We start from the raw sequence: 15,808 nt of genomic DNA on the forward strand, positions 1-15,808 counted from the left end.
GAGGAGCAGGAAGTTGACTGATCAAATTTCATCTCCATACAGGAAGAAGGAGAATGGGAAGTGGAGTATAAAACTTTGATGCCTACCTCCAGCAAGATTTCACCTTCTTAATGTGCAAGAATCCTCCCAAACAGCAGTACCAGGTGGGACTAAGTATTCAAACACATGAGTCTGCAGGAGAAATAACAGACAATATAGATAAGAGGCCTCATAGCTACTGAAAAAGAGTAAGGACTACAGAAAAGGAAACCACATTAATTACAGTGGAGAGTTAGATTTTGGAATGTTGAGAGACCCAAGAAGAGGAAGGCATTCTCTACTTTTTTTTTTATCTTTATTAACTTGGGTATTTCTTACTTACATTTCAATTGTTATTCCCTTTCCCGGTTTTCCAGTCAACATCCCCCCTCCCCCATACCTTCTCTATGATTGTTCCCCTCCCCATCCTCCTCCCATTACCGCCCTTCCCCCAACAATCACATTCATTGGGGGTTCAGTCTTGGCAGGACCAAGAGCTTCCCCTTCCACTGGTGCTCTTACTAGGCTATTCATTGCTACCTATGAGGTTGGGGCCCAGGGTCAGTCCATGTATAGTCTTTGGGTAGTTGCTTAGTCCCTGGAAGCTCTGGTTGGTTGACATTGTTGTTCTATGGGGTCTCAAGCCACTTCAGGCTCTTTCAGTCCTATCTCTAATTCCTTCAACGGGGTCCCATACTCAGTTCAGTGGTTTAATGATGGCATCACCTATGTATTTGCTGTATTCTGGCTGTGTCTCTCAGGACAGATCTACGTCCGGTTCCTGTCAACCTACACTTCTTTGCTTCATCCTTCTTATCTAGTTTGGTGGCTGTACATGTATGGGAAACATGTGGGGCAGGCAATGAATGGGTGTTCCTTCTGCCTCTGTTCTAAACTTTGCCTTCCTATTCCCTGCCAAGGGTATTCTTGTTGCCCATTTAAAGGAGGAGTGAAGCATTTGCATTTTGCTAATCTTTCTTGAGTTTCATGTGCTCTGTGCATCTAGGGTAATTTGAGCATTTGGACTAATAGCCACTTATCAATGAATGCATACCATGTGTGTTTTTCTGTGATTGGGTTAGCTCACTCAGGATGATATTTTCCAGTTCCATCCATTTGCCTATGAATTTCATAAAGTCATTGATTTTGATAGCTGAGTAATATCCCATTGTGTAGATGTACCACATTTTCTGTATCCATTTCTCTGTTGAAGGGCATCTGGGTTCTTTCCAGCTTCTGGCTATTATAAATAAGGCTGCTATGAACATAGTGGAGCACATGTCTTTTTTATATGTTGGGGCATCTTTTGGGTATATGCCCAAGAGGGGTATAGCTGGATCCTCAGGTAGTTCAATTTCCAATTGTCTGAGGAACCGCCAGACAGATTTCCAGAGTGATTGTACCAGCCTGCAATCCCACCAACAATGGAGGAATGTTCCTTTTTCTCCACATCCTCGCCAGCAATTTCTGTCACCTGAGTTTTTGATCTTAGCCATTCTCACTGGTGTGAGGTGAAATCTCAGGGTTGTTTTGATTTGCATTTCCCTTATGACTAAAGATGTTGAACATTTCTTTAGGTGTTTCTCAGCCATTCAGCATTCCTCAACTGTGAATTCCTTCTATAGCTCTGAAACTCATTTTTGATAGGGTTATTTGTCTCTCTGCAGTCTAACTTCTTGATTCTTTGAATATTTTGGATATAAGCCCTCTATCTGTTGTAGGATTGGTACAGATCTTTTCCCAATCTGTTGGTTGCCGTTTTGTCCTAACCACAGTGTCCTTTGCCTTACAGAAGCTTTGCAGTTTTATGAGATCCCATTTCTCGATTCTTGATCTTAGAGCATAAGCCATTGGTGTTTTGTTCAGGAAATTTTCTCCAGTGCCCATGTGTTCGAGATTCTTCCCTACTTTTTCTTCTATTAGTTGAGTGTATCTGGTTTGATGTGTAGGTCCTTGATCCACTTGGACTTAAGCTATGTACAGGGTGATAAGCATGGATCGATTTGCATTCTTCTAAATACTAACCTCCGGTTAAAACAGCACCATTTGCTGAAAATACTATCTTTTTTTCCATTGGATGGTTTTGACTCCTTTGTCAAAAATCAAGTGACCATAGGTGTGTAGGTTCATTTCTGGGTCTTCAATTCTATTCCACCAATCTATATGTCTGTCTTTGTATCAATACCATGCAGTTTTTATCACTATTGCTCTGTAATACTGCTTGAGTTCAGGGATAGTGATTCCCCCTGAAGTCCTTTTATTGTTGAGGATAGTTTTAGCTATCCTGGGTTTTTTGTTATTCCAGATGAATTTGAAAATTGTTCTGTCTAACTCTCTGAAGAATTGGATTGGTATTTTGATGGGGATTGCATTGAATCTGTAGATCGCTTTTGGTAAAATGGCCATTTTTACTATATTAATCCTGCTAATCCATGAGCATGGGAAATCTTTCCATCTTCTGAGATCTTCTTCAATTTCTTTCTTCAGAGGCTTGAAGTTCTTATCATACAGATCTTTCACTTGTTTGTTTAAAGTCACACCGAGGTATTTTATATTGTTTGGGACTATTATAATGGGTGTCGTTTCCCTAATTTCTTTCTCAGCTTGTTTCTCTTTGTGTTGAGGAACTTTACTGATTTATTTGAGTTATTTTTATACCCAGCCACTTTACTGAAGGTGTTTATCAGGTTTAGTAGTTCTCTGGTGTAACTTTTGGGATCACTTAAATATGCTATCATATAATCTGCAAAGAGTGATATTTTGACTTCTTCTTTTCCAATCTGTATCCCTTTGATCTCCTTTTGTTGTCTGATTGCCATGGCTAGAACTTCAAGAACTGTACTGAATAAGTAGGGAGAGAGTGGGAAGCTTTGTCTAGTCATGATTTTCGTGAGATTGCTTCATGTTTCTCTCCATTAAGTTCATAGCTACTGGTTTGCTGTATATGACTTTTAGTATGTTTAGTTATGGGCCTTGAATTCCTATTCTTTCCAGGACTTTTATCATGAAGGGGTGTTGAATTTTGTCAAATGCTTTTTCAACATCTAATGAAATGATCATGTGTTTTTTATCTTTCAGTATGTTTATATAGTGGATTACGTTGATCGTTTTCCATATATTAAGTCATTCCTGCATGCCTAGGATGAAGCCTACTTGATCATGATGGATAAATGTTTTGATGTGCTCTTGGATTTGGTTTGCAAGAATTTGATTAAGTATTTTTGCATCAATATTCATAAGGAAAATTGGTCTGAAGTTCTAGTTCTTTGTTGGGTCTTTGTGTGGTTTCGGTATAAGAGTAATTGTGGCTTCGTAGAAGGTATTCGGTAGTGATCCATCTGTTTCAATTTTGTGGAATAGTTTGGATAATATTGGTATGAGGTCTTCTATGAAGGTCTGATAGAATTCTGCACTAAACCTGTCTGGACCTGGGCTCTTTTTGGTTGGGAGACCTTTAATGACTGCTTCTATTTCCTTAGGAGTTATGGGGTTGTTTAAATGGTTTATCTTTTCCTGATTTAACTTTGGTACCTGGTATCTGTCTAGGAAATTGTGCATTTCCTGCAGATTTTCAAGTTTTGTTGACTATAGGCTTTTGTAGTAGGACCTGATTTTTTTTTAATTTCCTCTGATTCTGTAGATATGTCTCCCTTTTCATTTCTGATGAATTAATTTGGACACACTCTCTGTGTCCTCTGGTTAGTCTGGCTAAGGGTTTATCTATCTTGCTGATATCAGCTTTTGGTTCTGTTGATTCTTTCTATGGTCCTTTTTCTTTCTACTTGGTTGATTTCAGCTCTGAATTTGATTATTTCTTGCCTTCTACTCCTCCTGGGTGTATTTGCTTCTTTTTGTTCCAAAGCTTTTAGGTGTGCTGTCAAGCTGTTGATATATGCTCTCTCTGGTTTCTTTCTGCGGGCACTCAAAGCTATGAGTTTTCCTATTAGCACAGCTTTCATTATGTCCCATAAGTTTGGGTATGTTGTACCTTCATTTTCACTAAATTCTAAGATGTCTTTAATTTCTTTCTTTATTTCCTCCTTGACCAGGTTATCATTGAGTAGAGCATTGTTCAACTTCCATGTATATGTGGATGTTGTTCCCTTATTATTATTGAACACCAGCTTTAACCCATGGTGGTCTGATAGGACGCATGGTATTATTTCTATCTTATGTATCTATTGAGGCCTGTTTTATGACCAATTCTATCGTCAATTTTGGAGAAAGTACCATGAGGTGGTGAAAAGAAGGTATATCCTTTTGTTTTAAGATAGAATGTTCTATAAATATCTGTTAAGTCCATTTGCTTCATGACTTCTCTCAATCTGTCTTTGTCCCTGTCTAATTTCAGTTTCCATTATCTGTCCATTGATGAGAGTGGGGTGTTGAAATCTCCTACTATTATTGTGTGAGGTGCAATGTGTGCTTTGAGCTTTAGTAAGGTTTCTTTTATGTATGTAGGTGCCCTTGTATTTGGAGCATAAATATTTAGGATTGAGAGTTCATCTTGGTGGATTTTTCCTTTGATAAATATGAAGTGTCTTTCCTTATCTATTTTGATGACTTTTAGTTGAAAATCGATTTTATTCAATATTAGAATGGCTACTCCAGCTTACTTCTTCAGTCCATTTGCTTATAAAGTTGTTTTCCAGACTTTTGCTCTGAGGTAGTGTCTGTGTTTGCTTATGAGCTGTGTTTCCTGTAGGCAGCAGAATGGAGGGTCCTCATTGCATATCCAGTTTGTTAATCTATGCCTTCTTATTGGGTAATGTTGAGAGATATTAAGGAATATTGATTGTTGCTTCCTGTTATATTCTTATTTGGATGTGAGATTATGTTTGTGTGCTTTTCTTCTCTTTGTTTTGCTGCCAAGACGATTAGTTTCTTGCTTTTTCTAGGGTGTAGCTTGCCTCCTTATGTTGGGCTTTACCATTTATTATCCTTTGTAGTGCTGGATTTGTAGAAAGATATTGTGTAAAATTGGTTTTGTCATGGAATATCTTGGTTTCTCCATCTATGCTAATTGAGAGTTTTGCTGGATACAGTAACCTGGGCTGGCATTTGTGTTCTCTTAGGGTCTGTATGACATCTGTCCAGGATCTTCTGGCTTTCATAGTCTCTGGTGAGAAGTCTGATGTGATTCTGATAGGTCTGCCTTTATATGTTACTTGACCTTTTCCTTACTGCTTTTAATATTCTTTCTTTGTTTTTGCATTTGGTGTTTTGACTATTATGTGACGGGGAGGGAGTTTCTTTTCTGGTCCAATCTATTTGGAGTTCTGTAGGCTTTTGTATGTTTATGGACATCTCTGTCTTTAGGTTAGGGAAGTTTTCTTCTATGATTTTGTTGAAGATATTTACTGGTCCTTTGAGCTGGGAGTCTTCACTCTCTTCTATACCTATTATCCTTAGGTTTGATCTTCCCATTGAGTCCTGTATGTTTTGGACCAGTAGCTTTTTCCGTTTTACATTATCTTTGACAGTTGAGTCGATGATTTCTGTGGAATCTTCTGCTCCTGAGATTCTCTCTTCTATCTCTTGTATTCTGTTGGTGATGCATGTATCTACGGCTCCTTGTCTCTTCCTTTGGTTTTCTATATCCAGGGTTGTCTCCCTTTGTGCTTTCTTTATTGCTTCTATTTCCATTTTTAATTCCTTCACCTGTTTGATTGTGTTTTCCTGGAATTCTTTCTGGGATTTTTCTGATTCCTCTCTATAGGCTTCTACTTGTTTATTTGTGTTTTCCTGTGTTTCTCTAAGGGAGTTCTTTATGTTTCTCTTGACCTCCATCATCATGATCAAATGTGATTTAAAATCAAGATCTTGCTTTTCTGATGTGTTTGGATATTCAGTGTTTGCTTTGGTGGGAGAATTGGGCTCTGATGATGCCATGTAGTCTTGGATTCTGTTCCTTGGGTTCCTGTGCTTGCCATTCGCCATCAGGTTGTAGACTCTTCTGGCTTCCCAGGCATGTCTGCCTCTCTGAATGTTTAGCTCTCCCTCCCACGGGGTTTGTGTAGGGAGCTGTTGACCGGGTCCCTCAGATTCGAGCAGTGTCTGGACCTGCAAGGGACCTGCCACTTGAGTGCCCCTATCTTCCTGTTCCCAGAGGCCCTATACAGTTTTCTCTTGGGTTAGGGATGTGGGCAAGGTTGGGCAGTATTGTTGGTCTCTCCCACTCTGCAGTCTCAGGAGTGCCCACCTGTCTGGGAGGTGAGCTCTCTCTCCCATGGGGTTTAGGAGATGGCACTCTCTTCTTTTCAACCAATTTTTCATGGACCTTGGAATTTTCACAATAAAAAGTCTGGTGTTACAGGTATTCTTCTCAGCCACATGGTTCTCAGTGTGGTAGCATAAGCCAGTTCTTGTGTTTCTTACTGCTAAATTCTGAAAAGCAAAAGGCCTGGAGAAGTGAGCAGAGGAACCTTGTAAGTCAAGTGCTTGAAACCCTCCAACTTCCACACATTGCTAAAAGTCATTACTCTGAGACTTTTCTTACTATGTAAGGCAGAGAAACTAAAGCTTTCCACTGTATCCTAAAGGAAGTCCCTGGCCAGCCACCTCCTTATCCTCAACCTGGAGAACCAATCCATGAGTAGTTTCTCACAGTTCCAGGTATAACATATTTGTGAAGCAATTCAGTTTTCTTTATCTGCACATATACCACACTGACCATTACCATGAAGATGCAGCCATGTGACTCAGCACTAATTAATTTTCTATGAGGCCTTCAGCCATATCAAAACTGCATGCAGGACTACATGGTGCTGAATATTTATCCCTCTCCACCTTCCCATCCACCTCTCATTACAAGTTTTGTTGTTGTTGTATTTTCTTTGTTTGTATTTTTATTTTTAATCACTATTTCTTACATACACTGAACTTTCAATTATTTATCTCATATCTTGGTTTATTTTCATAGTTCAGAGTTCATCTTTCAATCCAAATCTCTTTTTGCCAATTGTTATATGACAAATGTGAGCCAGATTTCATTTTTCAGGTCAACCATATATGCCACAGTGTCATTACCACTTTCTCTGTTCTCAGTCCTTATTCAACCTCTTTCATTCATTGCATCATGAAACATAGAAAAAGTTTCTGCCATGTTATATGTAATTTTCCTCTTATTCCCACCCCTAGACTCCAAACTCCACAAGGGCAGGAAGTATACTTACTTTGCCCCCTATGGGGTGTTTGTCATTACATATTGAGGGTCCTGTTCTTATACCATGTATTGAAAAATGACCATGTAAATTTTTAGGCAATAAAAATACTATGGAAAGATTTATACCTCCTATAGATAATTGTTGACTTTATGGTTGCAAATGTTAGAAAAGGCTATTGAGACATAATGGTTTTTATGCCCTTTACATCTGTGCTGGCTTTATTTCAACTTGGCACAGACTAGAGCCATTTGGAAAAACAGAACCTCTGTTGAGAAGATACTCAACCTCAGTTGAAACTGTGGGGACAAAGCTGGCCTGTGGGTAGCCTGTGGGGTTTTCTTGATTAATTATTGATGTAGGTGGCATCATTCTATTAGGCATCATGCCACCCTTAGGCCCATGATTTTGGACTGTATAAGAATGAAGAATGACCAGGCCATGGTTAACAGTCCTATAAGCATGCATTACTCCATAGTGAATGCATCAGTTCCTGCCTTGAATTCCCACACTGACTTCCCTAAATGATAGACTGCAAGGTATAAGATGATGTACAAGTTGCTTTTGGCTGTAGTTTTTTAACATAGCCATAGAAACCCCAACTAAGAGTCCTTGATTTGCTGGTGCTAGAAACTGGTTTCATATATAATTGACTCTTTTGTATTTGCCCAAAACATGAAAATAAAGCCTGCTTCTTGTTTCCACACCAGAGCAAAGATTTTATTGTGAAATGCACTTTAAATCTATAATGTAACAGCTATTACTGTCAGGACCTCAGGTCTCTTTTTCTATTGTAGGAAAACTAATCATGTAAGAAAACTAATCTTTGGATTGCTTTTCTTCTTTTTTATCCTAACAACTTCACAGCTCCTTAGATATTGATAAATCTTTATCTCCCAAATAAATTGACAGAAAAAAACAGAGAAAAGAAATTTTATGTGTGTTGAGAGTATCAGGAAACAATATCTTTCAACAAAATTCAAATTGTGCAATGTGCAAACACATGTTGCAAACAAGCATGACTAAAGACTAAATTAAGATTGTGAAGCAAATGATGTTCTATCCTGCAGGATGTACACACACACACACACACACACACACACACACACACACACACATACTCTGCTCCACCCAACCCACAATCCCTCCAATAATATATTCCCTACTCTCCCAATGGAGATTATATCCTTTTCTTATCAGTTAGTGGAGGTCCCTTCTCTAAACATCATTTTTAACTTACTTATATAATTATCATTAGACTTTAAGCTTCATGGAATATTCATATTATGATTTGTGGGTAGATCTCTGGGAATTAGTGCCAATACACAGTAGCATCTGGCAGTTTCAGCTGTTAAATCAGTGCATCAGTAAACCAATGATGATCATTCCTGATCTCAGTGCTAACAGTAAAATGGGAATGAATAATTAAGAAAGAAAATGTACCACTCACTTTCATGAATATATTCCTTAAGATGTCACAGATGATAGCTTAAACTGATGTCAGAGTTTGTATACATATGTGTCCCCCTCTAGTTTGTACACATGTGTGTGCCTCTCTGTGAAGGTAGGGATCTCTTATTGAGCCTGGGAGCTGCCATTACAGCTAAACTGGCAGCCAGTATATTCCCATGATCTGGCTATCTCTGTCCTCAGTTCTGGGCTAACATGTGAGTTCTTCCACAATCAGCTTTTATATAGACACTGAAATCTGAACTCAGTTCTCATGGTTGTTCAGCCCACTGAACTGTCTCTAGCTACATTGTTATTTATATACTTGTTTGTTTATTCTGTGTATTCTGAGGTATGGTTGTGTTGTGGGGTGTGTGTATGAAGGGGACTCTGTGTGTGTGTGTGTGTGTGTGTGTGTGTGTGTGTGTGTGTGTCCTTATGATTCACATAAGGAGACCAGAGTACAACTTGCATTTGTAGGAGTTGGTTCTCTCCTTTCACCATGGTCCTAGAGATCAAACTCACTTCATGAAACTTGACGGCTGTGGTGAATTGAATGAAAATTGCTCCCATAGGCTCATTGGGAGCAGTACTAATACAAGGTATGGCTTTGTTGGAATAGGTGTGACCTTGTTGGACGAAGTGTGTCACCGGGAGTGGGCTTTGAGATTTCAGATACTCAAGGCAGCCTCCATCAGGGTCCCTCTCTCTCCCTTGCTGCCTTCAGATCTGGATGTAGAGCTCTCAGCCACTTTAGCACCATATTTTCCCATATGCCAACATGCTTTCGGCCCTGACCAAGATGGACTAAACCTTTGAACTTCAACTGAGTCTCAAATAAATGCCTTCCTTTATAAGAGTTGCTGTGGTCATAGTGTCTCTCCACAGTGATAGAAGCCATAAGACAATGGCAAGCACCATCTCATCAATTGGTGCTGTTTTGAAACAGTCTCACTCCACACATCAGGGTGGCATTAAATTTTCAATGATCCTCTTGTCTTTCCCTCTCATGTGCTAGGATTATAAGCAAAGGCCACCATGCCTGACTTGATGTCCATGGAAATGTTAACCTTTGTGTCAAAGACACCTGAAGTTGTTGAAGCTCTTAGAGGTTAAACAGACAGGCAAGTGAAATAGACTTCTTGAGAAAAGGGAGAATGTAAAGTGTGTCCTTCAGCTTCACATTACAATAAAGAAATACCTCAGGCATTTAATGAAGAGAAAAGAAGTTTCAGGTCTTCTCTGGGGAGTTCTCCTAGAGTCAAGCCTACTTGCACCAATACTACAATCTCAGGCCTGGCTCTGATATGGAGCTCATCAATAGCTTTGCTTAATCAGCTCCCCAGACTTCACATTCCAGCACTGTCCTTACCCTCCCAAGTCTGACTCTGTTCATGAAGCTTCAACACTCAATGTCCCAGAGAAGTGTAGTCCTCACACCTCAGTAAAGGTTCTTTTTTTATGTTTCAATTCTCTCTCTCTCTCTCTCTCTCTCTCTCTCTCTCTCTCTCTCTCTGTCAGTTTTCTCTCCCTCTTTTCCTTCTAGTACCACACCTCATCCACTGATCCTCCATTTCTCTCCAGGAGACAGGCCTCCCATGGATATTCATTAGCCATAGCATATCTTAGTAAGGCTAAATGAGCCAATCCAGTATGAAGAAATGGTCCCAAAGGCAGGCAACAGAGTCAGGGACAGCCTCTGTTCCTACTGTTAGGAGTGCCATGAGAAGAACACGTTACAAAACTGTGACATATGTGCAGAGGAGCCTAGGTCAGCCCCATTAGTCAAACTTATTGCACAGTGACCAATGCCAACTTATTGGTCTATAGTTGTAGAAGCCAGAACACCAGGATGTCTGCTACAAGATGTTGTCTTCTATATAGTTCAGGGAAGCTTTACCTATGAATTCCCAGTGACCTGAATAGTAACAGCATCAGCTGAAATGCTAATGCAGGTATGTTAATCTCATGAGGCTCCTCCCCTAGATAAAGAGCTATGGGCAATTGATGACTACAAGAGAGGAAGATTCAGTCTTCTGGTTCCATGACAGGTTATCCAGTCTAAGGGGTCAGCACTAAATGCATATGCATGCAAGCAACACTAATGAGTTCAGCAGGCTGCACACATGCACATATTTTATGTGTGTATATGTACAAAACATATATGTATACATATATTACATATATGTATGTAACAATACTAATTAAAGAAAAAGTGTTTATAAATTTGAAAGAGAGTGAGAACAAAGGAAGAGCTGGAGTGGGAAAAAGAGAGAGGCAGAAATATGTAAATACAGCAGTCGTGAATAACGTGGTCAAAAAATTTTATCTTAAGAAATGGAAACATTTAAAGGCAAAAGTCAACTACATTGCACATAATTAAAAGTACATGGTACCTAATATGTGCTGTTACAGAATATACTATAGTCAGTAAATTAAACTATATTATAATTTGTAATTTATTATAACACACTATGCTATTATTATTGTAACACATTGATATTATATGTTATAGCACGTTAAAATAAAGGTATGAATAACATAAGGAGTGGAATTTAAATTTTTCTTTTTTTGATTAAAAGTGTTATATGTAGTTGAGTTATTTTACTAAGAATTGACTTTCAAGTTCATTCTACAGTGTCATTACTTCATTTCCTTTTGTCTATTGCTGTTTGGTATTTGTTGTTGGTATTTCTTCACAGCTAGGTTGGATAGAACTAGTAATTCTGCAGTCTGATCTTTTGCTGAGTTTGCTGGCTCTGGGGCCATTCTCTTTAACTTTAGAAAATTTAATCATGTCCTGTTGAAGTCAGAAACAAATTTCATTAAAAAAAAAAAACCCTAACAGATATAAGGTGAAGCAAATAATAAATAATTTTCTAAATGTTTAAAGCAAATACTAACAAGTAGTGATAATGTTGTATAGACAGAGCAAACAGGAGGATGGGTCACAGGAGGAGCTGGGGAGAAGGTAGAGTGTCATAAAGTGGTTACATTTGGAAGTTGTTCGAACATCAGAGTCACTCAGGGCTCCCTGGTCAACTCTCACATATGTAGTGAGGTGCTCTGTCCATGGTAGGGCTCTGCCATTCCTGAAGTCCTGGCTTTATAGCCCACAGCCTCTTTCTCTCCTTCTTTGGGACCACCACTGAGGGGACAGAAGAAAACCAAAGACAGAGAGGACAAAGAGAAACAAAATGTGTACACCCATTCCCTCCTGTGGTAACATACTCATGTGTTGAGGTTGAAAGTGTGAGCAGGTCAGGTGTGGCTGGTGAGACTTTGGTAGGACATAAGGGTACAATCTGCCCAAATCAAAAGACGGGCTCTTTTTTGGAGGGGTCTCAGATAGCAAATGCTAAGAATGAGCTGTGCCCTTCCCTTGACCACATGGTCATTTTTAACATTCAGTGTTGTCAGAACATGCTTGTGGCACCAAGGTTCTAACCAGAAAAAAAATCCTCATATATATAATGCCTGTGAATAAATAGCAATAATTATAGACAATATTTAATGCACAGGTACTATGCATTGGACTTTGTGCTAATGTTTTACATATATCAATGAATGTACTTGGTTCCCACAATGACTCGAGAGAGTTTATAGTATGTCCATTATGTAAATGAAGAGACATTGATTCAGAAAAGTTAAATTTGCCTTAAATAATTGCTTTAGGAAATGTCAGAAATGGAATCTGAAGTGCTAGCATCAACAAGATCTGTGTTGATTCACTTGAATCTGTAAGTAGCTGTAGGAGTTAAGGATAAAGATTGACTTTGTTCTCCAGAAGAAAGGCAAGAAGGGGGACACAGGGAACAAATTGAAGTATTAGAAGACTCTAGTTTTTAATTTTCATGTCATTTATTTTATTTGCGTGTCAATTTTCAAAATTAGCTGTATTCTCTAAGATTTACAATGTTTTCAATTTTCAAATTTAGAAAACATGAAACTTTTTAGAATACTCGCCCTTTGGCCACTATGGCCACCACCATCACCAGCCATGACAACTATCATGCATTTAGTATTTTCTCTTCTACCTGGAATTGTTATATCCTTCCCTTAAAGCTTTTAGGTTAAGTGATGTCTATAGTGTACCTCTCTACAACTCTCGCTAATAATAGTAAATACTTATTGTGTGCTTACTACATGCCAAGGGCTTTTAGTGCATTATCTCAATCAATCTTTACAACTACTGCCCGAGACAAATTCTAATGCCATCTATAATTTATGACTAGAAACAGAACTCCACACTGCACATTCTCTTGATTTTCTCCTACCTACATCCCTGAATGACAGCTGGCTCTGGAACTCTGAAAGGGCATCCATGAAAACAGCACGCATGGAATTGCTTGTGAATAATTCTCGTTCCAGGAGTCTGAAGCCGGATAGGTTTGGAACTGTCCACTGTCTAGTGCTGCTAAGAACCATAGTTGTTCATAGGCATTTCCGGCTTGTTTTGTTCCAACTTCTTTTTCCTCACAGGTGTGGTCAATATCGCCAGGTGCTTTTCAGGAGACAACTTGCAAAATTGGTGGAATCAAATCATCTTAGAACGTAAAGGAACGTAGCAGGCACCAAGTATATTGCAAAGTCCAGCAGGTTTTGCCTTGTTTGTTTGTTTTAAATTAAATGTGGCACTGAGCAAGAGATGGTATCAAGGACGTACAACTTTGGAGTCATAACAATCTCACACATAATTATTTTTAGTTTATTTCTTCCAAGTGCAATATATTTTATCTAAAATCTATAAACAGTACAAATAAATGTCAAATATATTTCAACCTATAACTTAGATGCAACTTTAACTGTTCTTTCCTGGTGCCTTTTCACCTTTGGCGCCGCTCAAAGCCACCTAGAGCTTAGATTAGGAGAGACCAAGAGCATCTCAGAGACAGGGACTTAGTTTTACTCCAACCCCTGCAGCTTGCTTAGCTCCTCTCCCCTCCCCCTTAGCTTGCCACTTGCAATTGGCTATTGCCATGACAACCAGCAGCTGCCAGGCCGGCTGCTTCTACCGCAGCAGGGGTGGGGCTGTGGGGGTGGGGAGGGAAGGAGGAGCCTGAAGAGGTGTCTGCTGCAAGTTCCTGGCTGATTCTGAGCTCACACCATCCTCCAAGAGGGAGGAGGCTCAAGTGATGCTGCTGCTGTTGCCGCCTCTACTGCTGGTACTCTAGTGGAGCTGGGAAGGGTGGTTCCTATCGCACCATCGCCAACTGGAGAGGGAGGGGGAAAAAAATCCCGGCAGCCGCTGCTGATGTTGGGTTCAGAGGCTGCATCCGACCCGGTCACAAGAAAAATGGATTCAGTGTGCGGCTCTCCCTCTTTTCAGCATCTTCTCCTGCTCTCAACATGGTGAGTAGGAGGCAGAGGGGCTACCTTCTTGATCTAGCTGGCTGTTAAATGACTTTTGTATATATCTGTGGCCTAGACTTAAACAATGACTCGCGTCTCTCAGACTAGGAGGGGGGATGGGGGTGTGGAAACAGCGATGAGGATGGAGAGAGAGGAAGGTTGTCTGTCGGCAGAGAAGTGAGAAGGAATCCTCTTGTCTTCTGAGGGGAAAAGAAATGATGTTTTGATTTTTATCACAAACTAGCTCGAAATACTAACTGAACCGCCGGATTCCTTTCCTCTCAAGCTTAGCAACAAAATCAGAGGGGTGGAAAGGAGCAAGCAAGAAGAGGATATAGTTGAAAGCAATCGTTTCATTTGCAGGTCTCGCAAACAGGGCTGGGCCTTCCCTGAATAACACATTTGGTGTCTCAACCTTGTTGGCCTAATTATAAGGTGGTTTTACTTATTTGCTCTAGTCTTAACGTGGTCCCAGAATCAGGCATTCTGTTTCACACTTTAACATATTCTTGTTGAAAAGCCATTTCCGAGATCCAGAGTTGATTTTTCAGGATGTATATTTAATTATGAACATACATATCTCCATGTATACACATCATATGTGCACATGCTACTTTGCAGGTGTGTTGCATTTACGTAGCCTATTTCTATGCACAGCGTGCTTGGTTTACTATCATTTTTATGAGTTATTGATGCCTTTGCATTCTTGGAAGTAATTGCATGTTTTAGGAAACAGACTTCTGGTTTGTATTATTATTCATTGGCTTCATTTGGATTAATGTGAAATTTATTCTTGTTATTGTCCCTTAGGTTCATTGTAGCCAATTAGGACAGATGCCTATCGCTTCTCTATTAAAGAACTAGATGCCAATTCATAGCCTGGCTGTTTTTAATTGGGTTTGTGGGCCTATGTTAAGGGCCCCAAATTTACAATGATGGGAAAGGGAGGTGGCTTGGAGTATTTTCTAGCATATTGCATCGTCTCAAATAAATGTTGAAACAGATAGGTTTTCTTGAAATTCTAGTCTATCTCTTCCATATCTGTACAGTGTGCTCCAACCAGTACAGCTGAAGTGGCAGGTGAGAGGCATTCATTTTACTTAATTGTATAGATATTTGTTCTTCATTCCTTCAGTGTCCATCACCATTTTATAGTCCTCTCAGAATGTTCTGTTCTTGGGTAGCTTCTCTAAGTGATTAAGTAGGAAGCAGGATGGTTTTTTTAAAAAAGAAAAAAAAGTGTTCTCAAGGACCCCAGACTGAATTAGTCTGCTCATACAATGCAATGAGCGAGAGCGAGCAAAGGAAGGCAAGCAAGCAAGCTTGGCAGGAGGATGTGGCTTGTAGCTGAAACAGGCTTGTAGTTTATAAATGCTTACTGGTATCTGTTTGACCTTTTACTATGCTAAGGCTTTAAGGCAGCTCAGGAGACTAAAGATGCCTGAGATTGGAATGTATAAGGTTCCATTACCACCTAGGATAATGGATTTCATTGAACTAAAGCCAGAAAAATCCTTTCAGGTAAAAATGTATTAGCAATATTACAAGCATCAAATACGTGAACTGTGTCTACCAACCTTCCCACCATCACTGCCATCGAGGATGTATTTTAAGTCTAAAATTATAGATTATTTTCATATTAATCTTTCATTTTATATTACATATTTATAAAATTTACCTCATTGGATCTTAGTTCTGTTTTCTGAGATTTATTTGGTTTACAGATGCTTAAGCGACTTAATTTAATATGCTCATGTATTATGTCTATTCACAAGTCTAAATTCTTGCTACCATGTGCCTAATTATAACAACTCTATAAATTAGGT

General features: G+C 39.3%; 1 protein-coding gene across 2 annotated transcripts in view; it reads left to right on the forward strand.

Moving 5' to 3' along the window:
• The first annotated feature begins 13,686 nt into the window (after window positions 1-13,686).
• The window catches only part of Jakmip2 (janus kinase and microtubule interacting protein 2), a 155,893-nt gene continuing 153,771 nt past the window's right edge, over window positions 13,687-15,808 (forward strand). For both annotated transcript variants that reach the window (XM_032885568.1, XM_032885570.1), the window contains exon 1: window positions 13,687-13,982. The gene's annotated coding sequence lies outside the window, so the exon portion shown is untranslated. The remainder of the gene's footprint in view (window positions 13,983-15,808) is intronic.

The sequence above is a fragment of the Rattus rattus genome, chromosome 15 (assembly GCF_011064425.1).
Source record: "Rattus rattus isolate New Zealand chromosome 15, Rrattus_CSIRO_v1, whole genome shotgun sequence".
Lineage (NCBI taxonomy): Eukaryota > Metazoa > Chordata > Mammalia > Rodentia > Muridae > Rattus > Rattus rattus.